Source organism: Dermacentor andersoni, chromosome 5 (assembly GCF_023375885.2).
Source record: "Dermacentor andersoni chromosome 5, qqDerAnde1_hic_scaffold, whole genome shotgun sequence".
Classification (NCBI taxonomy): domain Eukaryota; kingdom Metazoa; phylum Arthropoda; class Arachnida; order Ixodida; family Ixodidae; genus Dermacentor; species Dermacentor andersoni.
Genome location: NC_092818.1, coordinates 50,996,176 through 51,009,584, shown reverse-complemented (window position 1 = coordinate 51,009,584; position 13,409 = coordinate 50,996,176). Strand labels below are relative to the sequence as shown.

Sequence of the window (13,409 nt, the reverse complement as noted above, 5' to 3'; positions counted from 1 at the left end):
ATTCATGTTCAGTTCGACAGCTGGTATGACATCTTACCTTGTGCTCCATAGTCGGCCAACTTTTCTTGGAGTTTTGGAAGAGGGTTTCCTATGGAACCATACTTTGCTTGCCTCCATTGTTGGTGCCAGTGATAAACACTCCTTTGTTGTGGGTTCACCATACCGTTGGCAAGCAGAATGTGGCTGTTGTCTTGCATTGCCAGTGCCTCCTCGTGGTGCCGAATGGCAGCTGCAGGCGTGAAACCAGCCTCGAAATATGCATCGAATGCGGCCCTTGTTTCTGGGCTGGCACGCAGTAACTTCAGTGAGTCAGCACATTCTGTGCTGTGATTATGTGTTGCGGCCAATTTGATGACAGCTGGGAGGGGAGTGCTTCTGCACAAATACTTATCATTTCTTTGGGTGTCAGGGTTCACTTTCTTAATTTTTATATCGAGTTTTGCTGGGCAGTCAGTGTTGCGCCGTGCAGTAATTTTGTTTCGTTTGTGGTGTTGACACCGCCACACCTTGCGGAAGATCATTCTGTAACAAATGTGAATACAGATAAAGAATTTGTTTCACTTTTGTAAATCATATTCGAATGGCTTCTATACATAACAGCTCTGCCACACATCAAAAGCGTGGTAGCCATAGAAAAGTGGTAATGGTCGCATTTGGTACGCTCAGAAAAGGCCATCAAAGCAAGAAAAAAACCGCCCTTCCCGCCCTTCCATTCGAGAAAAAAATTGAAGGGCGGGTAAGATGGAGTTGCACATCGCCCTACACATTTTCGCAGAAGTTCATCAACGGTATAGAGAAGGCCCGCACGTATTGTCCTCAAGCTTCGCTACGCAGCGCGCTGTGTAATCGCACGTGCGTTAGATTTCCGTATTTGCATTAGACATTTAGTTACTTTGCGTTTCTTTCGTTTTCGGCTCTGGCAGCGTGACGCCGCGCTATTAGTGCGCCCAACCGCGCATTTGCCGGGCTGCTTAATTTGTCGCTTGCTTGTGACGTGCTTGAAACCGGAGTGCCTGTAAATAGCTAAGTCCACAATATTTGCGGACGCCTGCAGCACAAAGGCAATGCTGAACACGAGTCAGAGAGAACATGCACAGCGCCCTATCCTGCGAAAATCTGATACTTGCAGCGGAGAACGGCAGAAAACAGGCCACGGAACAAGTTAGTTGCGACTGCCAACTCGCAGATCATGTTTGTCCTTCGTTTTCACGGGACTTGCATATGCGATCTGACTCGCACAATTTCAGTTCCAACGCAAACGGAGCAATCACAGTTTATTAAGATTTATCCGCCCCGACGAACAACACTGTTACCGCGGAGCTTCGATTTGCAGCAAAGATTTTTTCACATGAGACGTCTTTTCTTGCGAACGCAATGAATCTGTAGGATTACAATGCAATGCAAGGTTGTTTTGGAGGTTTCGGTAGGAAATTCGAGAGGGTATAAGCAGGGTAGATCGCCGCGAGATGCTCGCTCGGCGAAGGTTTCGATTTCAAAGCAGTACGCTTCTTGAGAATGCCGTCAGTACGGATATCCAAGGGTGCAAATACCAGCGGACATGGCTTTATTGGATAGTTGGGGGCACAGTGAAGTTAATTACTAATTAAACGCTTGACGATAAAGGCGACTGTTGCCACACAGCGACGATCGCCGATCCGCTCTGCATGCAGGCGCTTCGCAACTATGCCCCAGAGAAGATGGCGGACGCGGCCATTGTTACACTATGCATTTTGAATATCCACTATTTTGACAAAATAGCTTACCTTGTGCATTTTGTGGCAACGAAGTCCACAATCCACGATGTGTTGGTTTCGGCGCTGTAGTTGCGCACCCACTGTTCTGCTTCTGCTGCATTACTCAAGTTGCAGCGGAGCACCTTCGTTTCCAGCGTGGACAATTCAGTGTCTTCAACACACTCAGGAACGTCGGCGTCGCACATTTTTGCGGTGGCAAGAAACCTCGGTGTTATCAGCTGTAACAGCACCGTGTTCGCGTCAACCGCGGCTCATTGGTGTCGTCTACTATAATGAAAAGCAAAACGTGTGGAGTGGGTAGCGAGCGCAGGTTGCAAAGGTACGGCTGATGGGACTCCTGCTTTACCCAGGGGGCGCTGCGAAAACGGTTCTTCAAAGCATCTTCTGTCCTGAACTGAGCAGTACCAAGCTCGGTCGTCTGCTTCGGAAAGCACGTTTACAATATGGATCCGCCACTTTCGGTTGTGTTGTACCACGGCTTCCAGCGAATATCGCGCGCCGAAGATTTTTTTCAGGGGTCGCACGCTGCGTAAAGGCAAGAAATTATGCAACACCGAATACGTGTCCGCCGTTCAAGAAATAGGCGGCAAAGTTTCAGCGCGGTGTCAAACGCAAGTGAAGAGAGTCGCGTACGAAGTTGAACTTCAGTTAAGGTTTGCACGCTGCTAAATTCAGGCGCACAAACGCGAGGAAATGCATGCTATAAATGCATTCACAGCAGCGATGAGCAGACATCGTGTGCAAGGAACTGCTCGAGCGCACGATCGTACGCACCGCGACGGCAGCGGTCTTTCGACATGCCGCGGAACGACGGGCCTCCTGCAATCTGTTGACTGCATGCCGCTAGACAAGTAGTTATGCCTGCGCTGTAGTAGCGGTCATCTGTTCCTTTAGCAACTGATAAATAACTGATGCAATGCATATGAGATCGCAGTAACGTACGTGCGAATCGCGCTGCAGCGCGAGCTCGTGCGCTCGTGCGCTGCGCGGTTCTGATGTTCGGCGCTGGTTCCCACGGTTTGCCATCGGGACTGTAGATGAAAAAGACCGAATTTTAGCAACGCAGATAATCAAGTAAGCTTCAAGACAGGCGATGCAGTCAGCATGGCGCGAAGTTTCGCTTACCCAGTGCCACGAACTGCAGTTATCCAGCGTGCCCGACGCTCGGCTTCGTGAGGCCTTGAAGGAAAACGGTAGAATCTGATCTTGGGATTCAGGCCTTGTGATGGCAGCCCACGACGCAGCAGTAACGACGGTGACGCTTTTTCGAGGCTGAGCTAGGTCTCTCCGGATCGACGTCGCCGATTCCTTCTGCTTTCAGCATTACGTCCCACGGCGCACGGAGAGTCCGTTTTCGTTAAACTATAGGCTGCGGCCAGCTCTCATCGTGGTCGGCGTGGTTTGTAAGAAGTGACCAGTCTTTCCGCACTCGCAACAGAGCAGAAAAAAAGTGCGAATCGACGCAAAACTTGGGCTAGAAACGTGTGATCGCCACAGCCAGGGATCAATACTACCCAAGCTTGTACTACCCAGATAATGTTTCTCGCCACCACCAGGCGCCGCTACTATTAGCGGCGAGAATTAGGAGTGGCGCCCTCTCGCGAGTGACGGCACGGCCAGGACGCCGCTCGCTCGTCTCGCTCGGCTGCCGCGCGCGCTCGTTCCCTTCGTGTATGCTTGGGGTATGAGTGGGTCGAGCCGTGCTTATTGAACGATATGTCGGCTTCTTTCTGCTGCCATGACTGAACCACAGTTCCTTCTCCTAAAGCGCATGATTCAATAAAATTTGCGGCCTGGATATCGCAAGCTATACGTAGCGTTGAAGGAGTCTACTGGCATTGCAATGGATATATGAGCCGTGCCTGCCCATAAACTTTGCGTAAAAGGAATGTCTGCAAATTCAACACGCGAAGTTGTGTATGATGCCTGGCTAAACATTTAACATTCCCTTATTATTTAGCTATGAGAGACACTGCATTTTACATAGAAGAAAAATCTTCATAATTGGCGTCAGCATGTTATCCGTGCTAGAAAGACACTGCCCAGCAAAGCTGTCATCATGATTCCTATTACTTTGGTGTGTTGTTCTATTCAAATATGGCCATTCATTAATGCGTAAAAGATAGTTAGGCGCGCATTTCTTATGAGAATGTTTGCTGCTACATTCATCCCCCTCTGAAACAGGCCTCTAAAAAACGAATTGCTCATGGCTGCTAACACGACGGCGCGTCATGTAGACTATTTACATAGTTATTTCACAAGCACCATAGTAGCAATCACCTGAGAGAAAAGTTTCGTTATTAAGATTGAGAGCCAATCAATTGCAAGTGATAAAATGTTTGATAGTGGCCCTCAGTAGCCTTTATCGACAATATGGCACATCCCTGATCACGTAGCGGTAGCAACCGACTGCTGGTATGGCGAGGCATGCTATGTTCGCGAAACCCATCAGTTCACTACAACTTCGAATTCAAACCATAAAGCATTTTTTTTACAGCGCCAACTGGAATGGCTATAGTATTCTCGAGCTACTACAGCGCAGTTTAAATTGCCTAGAAAAGGAAAATTCAAGCACCTTCTGTCTCACCATGTCTCGATCCAGTGTTTAATTATACAAACGGATAACTATTCACTTCGTCGGTACATAAAAGAGAACCTTGTCCAATTGCAGGAGAAATAGTTTTCTCCAATCCAATCGCAAACATTCATAAAGAAAGCACTACAAGCCTTGCATATACTTTCACTTGATTTCTGACCCTCCACTGGACAATTTTGATATCTTCAATATGTCCCATACTACTAATGATTGACGCTTCGACTTCTTTCTAGCTGCAGCCATGCGGTCCAACAGGCATATTTCACTAAAAAATTTGGACCGAACAGCCTGTGTCAGTTCGCCAAAAAGATTCCTCATGTATATTCCTCAAGCAACAAGCACCAGTAAATTTCTCAAGTGAGTTGAGGGAATATATATTGGTACATTCCTATTTGCAGTCTGTAGATAGCTATAAGCCTTCATTAACTTTACTTCAAATTTCCACCGCTTAAAATAAACACGCGAAGAACCGCCTAATGTTGACAAGCAGTTAAAGAAGCAAGTGGTGCTTGTAGAATCTAAACTGCAGTATTAGTTAAGTCCCCGTGTTACTGCCGAGCGTTTCTGTGAAGAAATGCAAAAATTCCATATTATATCATGAACTACTCGTCGTGAGCAAACCTGTTTTAGCGGATTAAAATCAACGTAACTCTTGTAGAAGTCATAGATAGCCAGCATTTGTGACATGTTGTACCGCAGCAGGTATGGTATCATAACTGGATTCTTATATGCTATGTTTTTGCGATTGTCCATCACCGAATAAAAAACCCGCAATGGGCTGGTCTGCGTTCCTTCGGCTGGCACTGTAGCATTGCCTTTGAGAGCTGCATTGTTGTCTAAGGAATTAGCTCTTTGAATAAATGTTCGCAAAGTGAGACGTTGTAAAAATATATTTGAGACGACCACCATAAGTATGCAAGCAGAGAGAACGAGGGCAAACGAAAATACCGCAGAAAGCGCCCAGACAACGCCCGAACTGTAGCAGACAGGCGCGAGTCCTTGCCCTGACGTCACGCGAGCGGCGCTCGCAGCACCCCTGTAGTTCGTTCTCGGGGCTAATACCTCAAACTCCAGTGCAAGACGCCCATATAGACGGCCGCAGACGCCAAACAGGTGAGATCGCCTTCGTATTTCATACCAGCGCTCCTGGCGGCTGGGCTAGAGGAGGAGTTGCTCAGGAAACGAAACTAGTCATGACTGATGGGTAGGCGTGAACCGACCGCGGCACGTGCACAGGCTCATCTCGACACGTTTCGGGATGCCTTCGAGGTCGGCTGTGTGCAGAAGTTCTTTGAACGGCAGGTATGACTGCATCGGCTGGGTGATAGCAAGTGGCCGAGGCGCTGTCGCGGTCATTCCCACGCAGAAGCGTGAACATCAGTCACCCGCGCCGCTCGTTGTCGTGTTTACACGTCTCAGACACCGCTCTCTGCCTGACAGCGCCGCATTGAGGAATACCCACGATTTGAAGAAAACGCTGCATACTTCTTTCGCGACAGTAATGTGTGTCTCAATACAAATGAAATCAAAATAAAGTGGCAAGTATGCTGAGTACTAACTTTGCATGATCGAAATTTCTTCAACAGTGCTATATGAAATTTGGCACACTAAAAATCTGCATGCTTCTGTTCCAAATTATGTATTAGTAAGACATATAAAGCTTGTGGACAACTTTCTGTGGCAATAAACTAGAACAATAAAGACAGAAGTTCTGCACATGTCTTACTGTGCTATGCAGCTCGGAATTAATTCATAACCCATTTGGTTTCATGAGCAGATAATAACTTAACTTAGCTTCCACTGAAAATAAAGAATAGCCATGTCCAGCACACAAATTATTGTAATGTATATTAATCTTAGCATCCATGGAGTCGGTCTCGCTTATTTACATGAGGCTTTCACATATGTTAAATTTGAAAGGGAACAGTGATTTTCCAGTATTAAGTTGCACGTCCTGCTTTTCTCTAGTTTTGTACTGCAATTTAATAATATGCCAGTGTAATGTTGTATGAATCTCCCCAACAATAATGCTTTGTGAGTGATGTAGATATGTATAATAAAAAAATGGTATATACCTCTCGTCTGTGATAAGATGCACCCACTTTAACTCAATTCGTGTGATCGTGGAATACCATACTTTCCTATTTCAGTGCGTTGCAGTTCCATAAACAAATTTTTACGAGCTGCAAATGGTAGCGGAAAAAAAAAACGTGAATCCCAAGCATTGCAAGAATCAGCATATGGTGCTAAGGCATAACTGCACATCTTGGTAATGACTGAGCAGTGGATTTTGGCGATGAATGCATTTCGTATCTTTGGAAACAATGGCGGAATTGCAGAAACAAAGCACATCACCTTCACCGACCATCAACCTGAAAGCTTCACTAAACAAAGGAATTTGAGTTGGTTTTAGACCTTGTTGATGCGATCATTTTTCGTCCAGTGCCAGGCGACTCAAGCCAGGTGATGCAGAACCCACCCAGCTCCACTGCCAGCTTGCACTGCCCTTTCGTGTGTTTTTGGAATGGGTCAAGATGCCATCACGTATACTAGCACCTTTTGTGCTGCTATTTTTCGGCTGCCACAAGGTGACGCCACCCAGGTAATTGTTCTTGTCAGGGTTGAAAGTGAGGCAGTGAAGGGGGCCATGGATTGGGCCTATTTTGGAGTCAGAAGCGCAGAGCAAAATTAGTTTTGAAGACTTGGGAACATGGATCAAAATGAATTGGCGGCTAATGTGCATAAGTACCTGTACCTGAAAAGCGTGGACACAGAATAGAGGAAGAGGTTAAGAAAGCAACCAAGTACACGGTGATTGAAAGTGTAAATACACAACCAGAACTCCTCAGAAAGAAAGTGAGAGAAACAGAGACAGCGAATGGGATGCAGAGAATGGAAACAAAAAAGAAAAAGCCATGGATATTTACAAAAATGGGAAGAAAAAAATTGGAAGGGAAAATCAGCGCGATAACACAAAGGGCAGTGCGTTGCTATTTGAGGCTAGAGCTGTTTGCCCAAGTACAAATTCAGGGTCCTGATTACATGGCTGCGCGTGTTCAAAAAAAGATCTTGCTCTCATCGGTGCACTGGTCTTGTTCAAATTTTGCAGAAGGATTGCATTTTGGAGTCGACTTTGTTTAGTATAATATTGGGCACAGTTAATTGCCTGGTTTCCAAGAAAAAAAGTGCAAATTTGTCTCCGCTTATGGGCATATGAACTGCTGCCAGGACGATGCAAGCATAAAGCATAAACAGTGGCCTGCTCCAGGAGCGGGCAACACGTGGCAGCCCTCCCTGAAACGCTGCTTTCTGCAGATGACGACAGGTGGCTACACTGCCAGGGCTGCTTTTCAGACAATTTTTCCCATAGACGACAAGAGTTTCTAATTTGTCTTAAAAAACAGTTCACGACGGTTGCAATGTGGGCTTGTTGGTAATGCATCTTCTTCTTCATCTTCGAGTGTTGGAAGTTAGCGCTGTGTGTGTCCCTTTGTGTCTTCTTTTGTCCCGTCTTTGAATCGCGCTACTATACCCCCCTTAAAAAACAGGCGACTAGTCCTGCCAAGTGTTATACTAAATGAAGTCAATGCCAAAATGCGATCGTTCTGCAAAATTTGAGCAAGAACAATGCAGTGGTGAGTGCAAAGTCTTTTTTTTTTTTATTGACCACACACAGCCAAATATTCAGGACCGTGTACATACCAAAACAAGTATTCTCAGCAGAATGAGGCATGTGTGCGCTGCAGAAAAAATCCGGAGACAACTTTGCACATCCTGATGGAATGTGGAGGGATTCACCCAGTGGGACCCATAGGTAATGTACATAGTCCAGAAGCGCTTGAATTTAGCAAGAGATAAGCAAGACATTTAAAGTATTGGTGGAAAAAAAGCAGGGAAGAGATTGATAGAACCAGATGTGTTACAGGCACAGGTAGCCACACAAGGTAGATAGAGCAGTTTTGAGGAGGAGAAGAAAGCTTCAGGAAATGTACGCAACAATGCTAGAAAGAAAAACATGTACAGCGTACCTAATTAATATAAAGCAGGCTAGGTGGCTATTTCTCACCGCTCCATTTCAAAGGGGATGCTGATAATAATCATCATCAGTAAGCTAATAATTGTATTGCTAGGTGATGCCACCCTTCCATACACATAGAGTTATTGCTCTACAGGTGAGCCTGCCACTACATGTAATGCGCGCTTTTTGCACTTACAGCTGTAACCAAATGGGTAGAAGATCAGGCTATTACTTGTTTGAAATTAATAGCCAGATGCATTTCTTTTTAAGTGATGCTTCCCTTGCCTGCTTTCCTGGGTCTGGTGTGCCTGCCTAGCTGTTGGGTTATTTGTTACTTCGTCGGATATATTTGTGAATTTAAGTACGACGGTTATCGGGAAGTACCTGCAAAGTGGCTTATATAGCCCTTGAATGTTCACCAAGCATGCCCACAAAAATTGTCTGCATACCCAAAAATAACTTCCTGCGTAAAGCTTCAACATACAATGTCAGCTCACGGGCATCTCTAAAGAACCTCGATCCCTTAATGGAATGGTGAAGTATGTTTAATGGATTCTTTAATTTAGCCGATTTTCTTTACATAGCTTATACACAGTCATATGGGCAGTTTCAAAGTCCTTCGAACCAAAGATCCTTTACTTCAAGGGAGACTGCGCACTGTCACACAGGCACAGCAAAGGAGCCCTACTGGAAGGGAGCTTTTAGTAAAGGAGTGCGCATTTGTCATTGGAAAGCTCAAGGGAATACTCTCGAGCCTAGAGGGCGTCCAACAGCAGAAAAAAAGTATCTAAAATATGAAAGTTCAATTTTTACCTCTTCAGAACAAGCTTTTAAGTACTGAATACTATTGCTAAAGTACTAAACACTTTCGGGACACCCGCAATCATTATGAACGCGCCGGTACAGCAGCGCCGGCCCGGCCTGTCGTCAGCAGCAACATCGACGCAACACGTGTGCCATGCATAGAGTTAATAGTGCCATGTGCGATTTGGTTCTTTGGTTAGCAGTTGCTAGGCATCCCAGTCTCCTTGGCTTTTTTCTGCGCATCTTCTTCCCTTGTCACTTTTGTTTTGTAGTTCTTTATTTTACCGCGTTTACGCTTACCTACCGCTGCCTAGCCACAGGGAATGAAACAAAGCGGCTGAAGCAAGGGCAACACTGAATAATCGACGCCAACATGCGGTGTACGAAGCGGTACACATGGTGGACATCATTGCAATAAATACATCTGTATTTGGTAAAGTAATGCCTTTACTATGCGTGGATTTTGTTTTGATGTTTCTATGTATTAGGAAAAATAAATATTGCTGAAAAGGAATATGACAAATTTATTATAAGACGCATTTGGGCCATATTTTTTTATTACTATCGAGGTGATGGCAGCGCTAAGGATACGTTGCAGTTCCTGTTAAAAGCTTAAACGGAGACCATCTGGAGACCGTGTAGCACCGAGACATATCCCTTGAACTAATGTGCCTTTGAAAGCTCGATGCTCCTTAACTTCAAAGGACCTTTGACATGCTCATGTGACTGGGGCTAGCTCTCATCAAACCAAACCAGTCCTTATACAGCATCAGATAGGTATCGCCAAAGCTTCACAGCATGTGTCTTGGATGTGCTTAACTTTTTTAGGAAGTGTCTACTCAGGGAGAACCCAGCCAGCAACTGATCAATCCACCCCAGAACACAGGATGGTGGACAAGAAAACTTTAAAAATGTTCAACAAATGCTCCTCTTGGGTACAGGAAGGCAACATTATTGCAAACTGTGACGAGGTGTGCTTTTAGGACAGGGACAGAGTAAGGCACAGATCAACAAACAAGAGCAGACAACGTTTAGCTATGTGCCTTACTCTGTCCCTGAGTTAAAAACGTACCTCACCACAGGATTCAATTTCAACTTGCCCAAGAAGCAGCACTCTTAACTTTATTACACTTCATTCAATGTTCTTCTCCTGTGATGCAATGTCAAACATTTCAACTGCCACTGTCCCAGTCATTGGCCTCTGGATTGCGGCTGGGTTCCACTTCATTGTTGCACTCAGGTGGAAATGCAATTAGGCCAGCTTTCCTGAAGCCTGTAGTGGCCCAGGCACTGTGGCCCAGGCTTTGTGGACCGATTTGGCCACTTTGTCAAATGAAGTGGCCTTCATGCGCCAAGAGAATCTGTAGCTGTGCTCAGCATCTGTCATTTGTAAATCCCACTGGCGCTTCAAAGCGGACATAGAGCTGTGTGGTAGCAGCAGTATCAAGTGGCTACAGCATTTTTGCCTTTCCACTGATAATAACGATGGATGTTCAGTTTGTTGCCTTATTTGATTTCGGAGTTGCAGCTGTGACGCGCCCTTATACTGTACCTCAATAGAAGGTATTTTCTAAAATTGACAGAGAGAGAGAATAAGCTTTAGTGAACCAACTTTCTACCAGGGGAGGGGCCCTTATTCAAAGGTTCTTTTGACCGCTAAGCAGGCACGGGCCACCAGCTCACGCTGGTCTTTCAGGCTGGAGCTGAGCAGCACAGCCTCCCATTGGGATTGGTGAGGGATAGGAGGTATTGTGGGGTTCCGTTGGCATAATTGGCACAGAATGGGCATTATTTGCTGTGTTTTTCAGGGTATGAATGGTGAAGTAGGCTTAGGTGTCTTGAACGCCAGTAGCCAATTGCCGTTTCAGTATCATTTTTTAAATATAGTGGCAGCTTCATTCTGTCCACATCAGAGACATTGATGGTAGTGAAGTGGGGTCCTGCAAAGGGACTTTGTCCTTCTTGATGATGTGACTAGGGCAAACATTAAGATTGTCAATTCGTTCTTAAATTATTCCTTGAAGTTCTGCAGCTGCTGCTCAGTTGCCTGGCAGCTTTTGGCACATGATTGTGCAAACTCGAATCGCCAAGTCGTGCCTCGTGAATGTTGAAGACATGAACCACGCTGGTCTACTGACAAAACTATCAGCATTCATATATTTCACCAATGTCCCTGTGTTCAGATGCAACTGCACTGTTGATTCCCCTGCCTTCAGCCCATTGCACTGCAACCTATGATCAATGATGAGCTCCCATTTCCGGCCATTCTGCCTTTTTACCCTTGTTCAGGACCTTTTTGCCCTTTATGGAGCTTGTACTTTCTGAAGTTATCTGCAAGTCACAAATCATTATTTTGCTGACAGTGAAGTGCTATCCTGGTGCATGGTTATCATTGTTGACTGCCAGGGCAATAGCAGATAATTTAAACTTGGTAGTATAATGTTTAAATTTTCTTATCATTCATTGTGTTTGGCAGCTGATAACAGCAACAGCGTAGTGTGCCAGTGGCTGAGCCAATGATGAAGAAAATAAAAAATGAAATGTAGCTCCTGTAGAAACTTTTCATTTTTAAAAGCAGTTTCCTCCACTCTTATCAAATAAATTTTGATTTGAACACTCCTACTTCAGTTGTGTCGGTGGGCCTACACCGCCACCAATGCCAGTGGATTAGCTCGAAATAAGAACAACATGAGAAACAGGGACACACTCAGTGCTGACTTCCAACCTGTTTGGGCTTGTCTCTCGTGCAGTTCTTTTTTTTAAACATGAACTGCCAACACGCCCAAGTATGTACCCTTCATAGCCAGGATTGTCTTCCTAGTGGAGCAGGAACATGCTCACACTTCTCTTCTTTTCAGCTCTGTGAATGTTTTATCTTCAACTTTTAGAACATTGAAATGATGTTACCTTTCGTAACTGCATATACTCAATTCCATACATAGCAGTCAACATTGTGGAGGCTAAAGAGACTTCTTGCAGTGGCTTCATTTGCACTTCGAGCTAGTTTGATGCTTTCTGACCACAATTGTGCACAACTGTTTTATATATAGGCTCAGTATTGAACGAAACAAATTTTAATCCTTACAAACAAACGTATTGTGGTATACGGTGGCTAATCGTTGTTTTAGATCATTTTTTTTTGTTCTCAAATTTTTTTATTTTCAACCCGTCGAGCAGCCTTGCGTACATGCTCGTGTGAGCGAAGGATAGATGGAACACACGGAGTGATAACTTTTCTTGACCGAACTTCTTGCGTACCTTCCACAGTGTTGGCTGCTACGTATGGAATGGAGTATAGTGAACGTATGTGCCATTTGTGCCGTTAATTTAGTGGCAAGTGCAAAAAAAGCATCAAAATAAGTGGTAGGGCATCAGAGGTTGCACAATGTGGTGTGATGTTTCGCTACTGCTCCAAATCTGTCGCAGGCAGTTCTTCTACATTATGTTGCAGAAAGAGCACATTTTGCAAAGGTGTACTTATTTCTATAACTCTATTATAACTCTATAACTCTATTTCTATAACTTTAAATCTGTTCTTGAAATAGCTCTCTGCACCATTGCTGATACTTTCTTAGCATGCTTAGGATCCCTATTCTTTTACCAGTAATGCATAACATGCATGGGCCGAGTTGTGGAATGTGTTGGCACAACAGCAAAGCCGTGGGTTTCTTTGTGTGGTAGCAATGCAGATGAATATGGATTGCTTTTTTTTTTTACAGGCGCATGTGATGGTGGTGCTGCTGCGTCAAGTTTTGCCAACAAATGACCTTCTGCAAGTGTCGCTGACAGAATGTTCTTCCTGCTTTTTTTATCTATATTGCAATAAATAGCTTTTGAGCAAGATCTTTATTTTGCTTATGGTGCTATTTATTTTTCTTCAAGGACACACTTCATCTGCTTTGTTGCAATGGAATTAAAATCATGACAGATACAGTTATTGTGCAGTGAAAACGTTCACTGCCATGTTGTGCTACGCTGAAATGACTTGACATGTGTTGAGCTGCATTGGCTGAGTAGGAGATTCATGTCTAAGTAATAATTTGAAATCTCTACGAACTACAAAAACACTGATGTGTGCATTGTGGTCTGCCTCTAGAAACCTTTGTCGTGATTGACAGAAAAATTGGTACTAATTGAAGCAATCCTTAGAGTAAAATAATGCAGGGACTTCTTTTTTAATGGAACAACACAAAGACAGGACTGTGGACGAGACAAAATTAAGTGCCAACTCCAAAAA

The 13,409-nt window shown here is 44.7% G+C and overlaps 1 long non-coding RNA gene across 2 annotated transcripts in view; it reads left to right on the top strand.

Annotated features, from left to right (window-relative positions):
* Positions 1–13,021, top strand: part of LOC140218464 (uncharacterized) — a 31,542-nt gene extending 18,521 nt beyond the window's left edge. For both annotated transcript variants that reach the window (XR_011894731.1, XR_011894730.1), the window contains one exon: positions 12,892–13,021. This is a non-coding gene — a long non-coding RNA (uncharacterized lncRNA). The remainder of the gene's footprint in view (positions 1–12,891) is intronic.
* Positions 13,022–13,409: the final 388 nt, after the last annotated feature.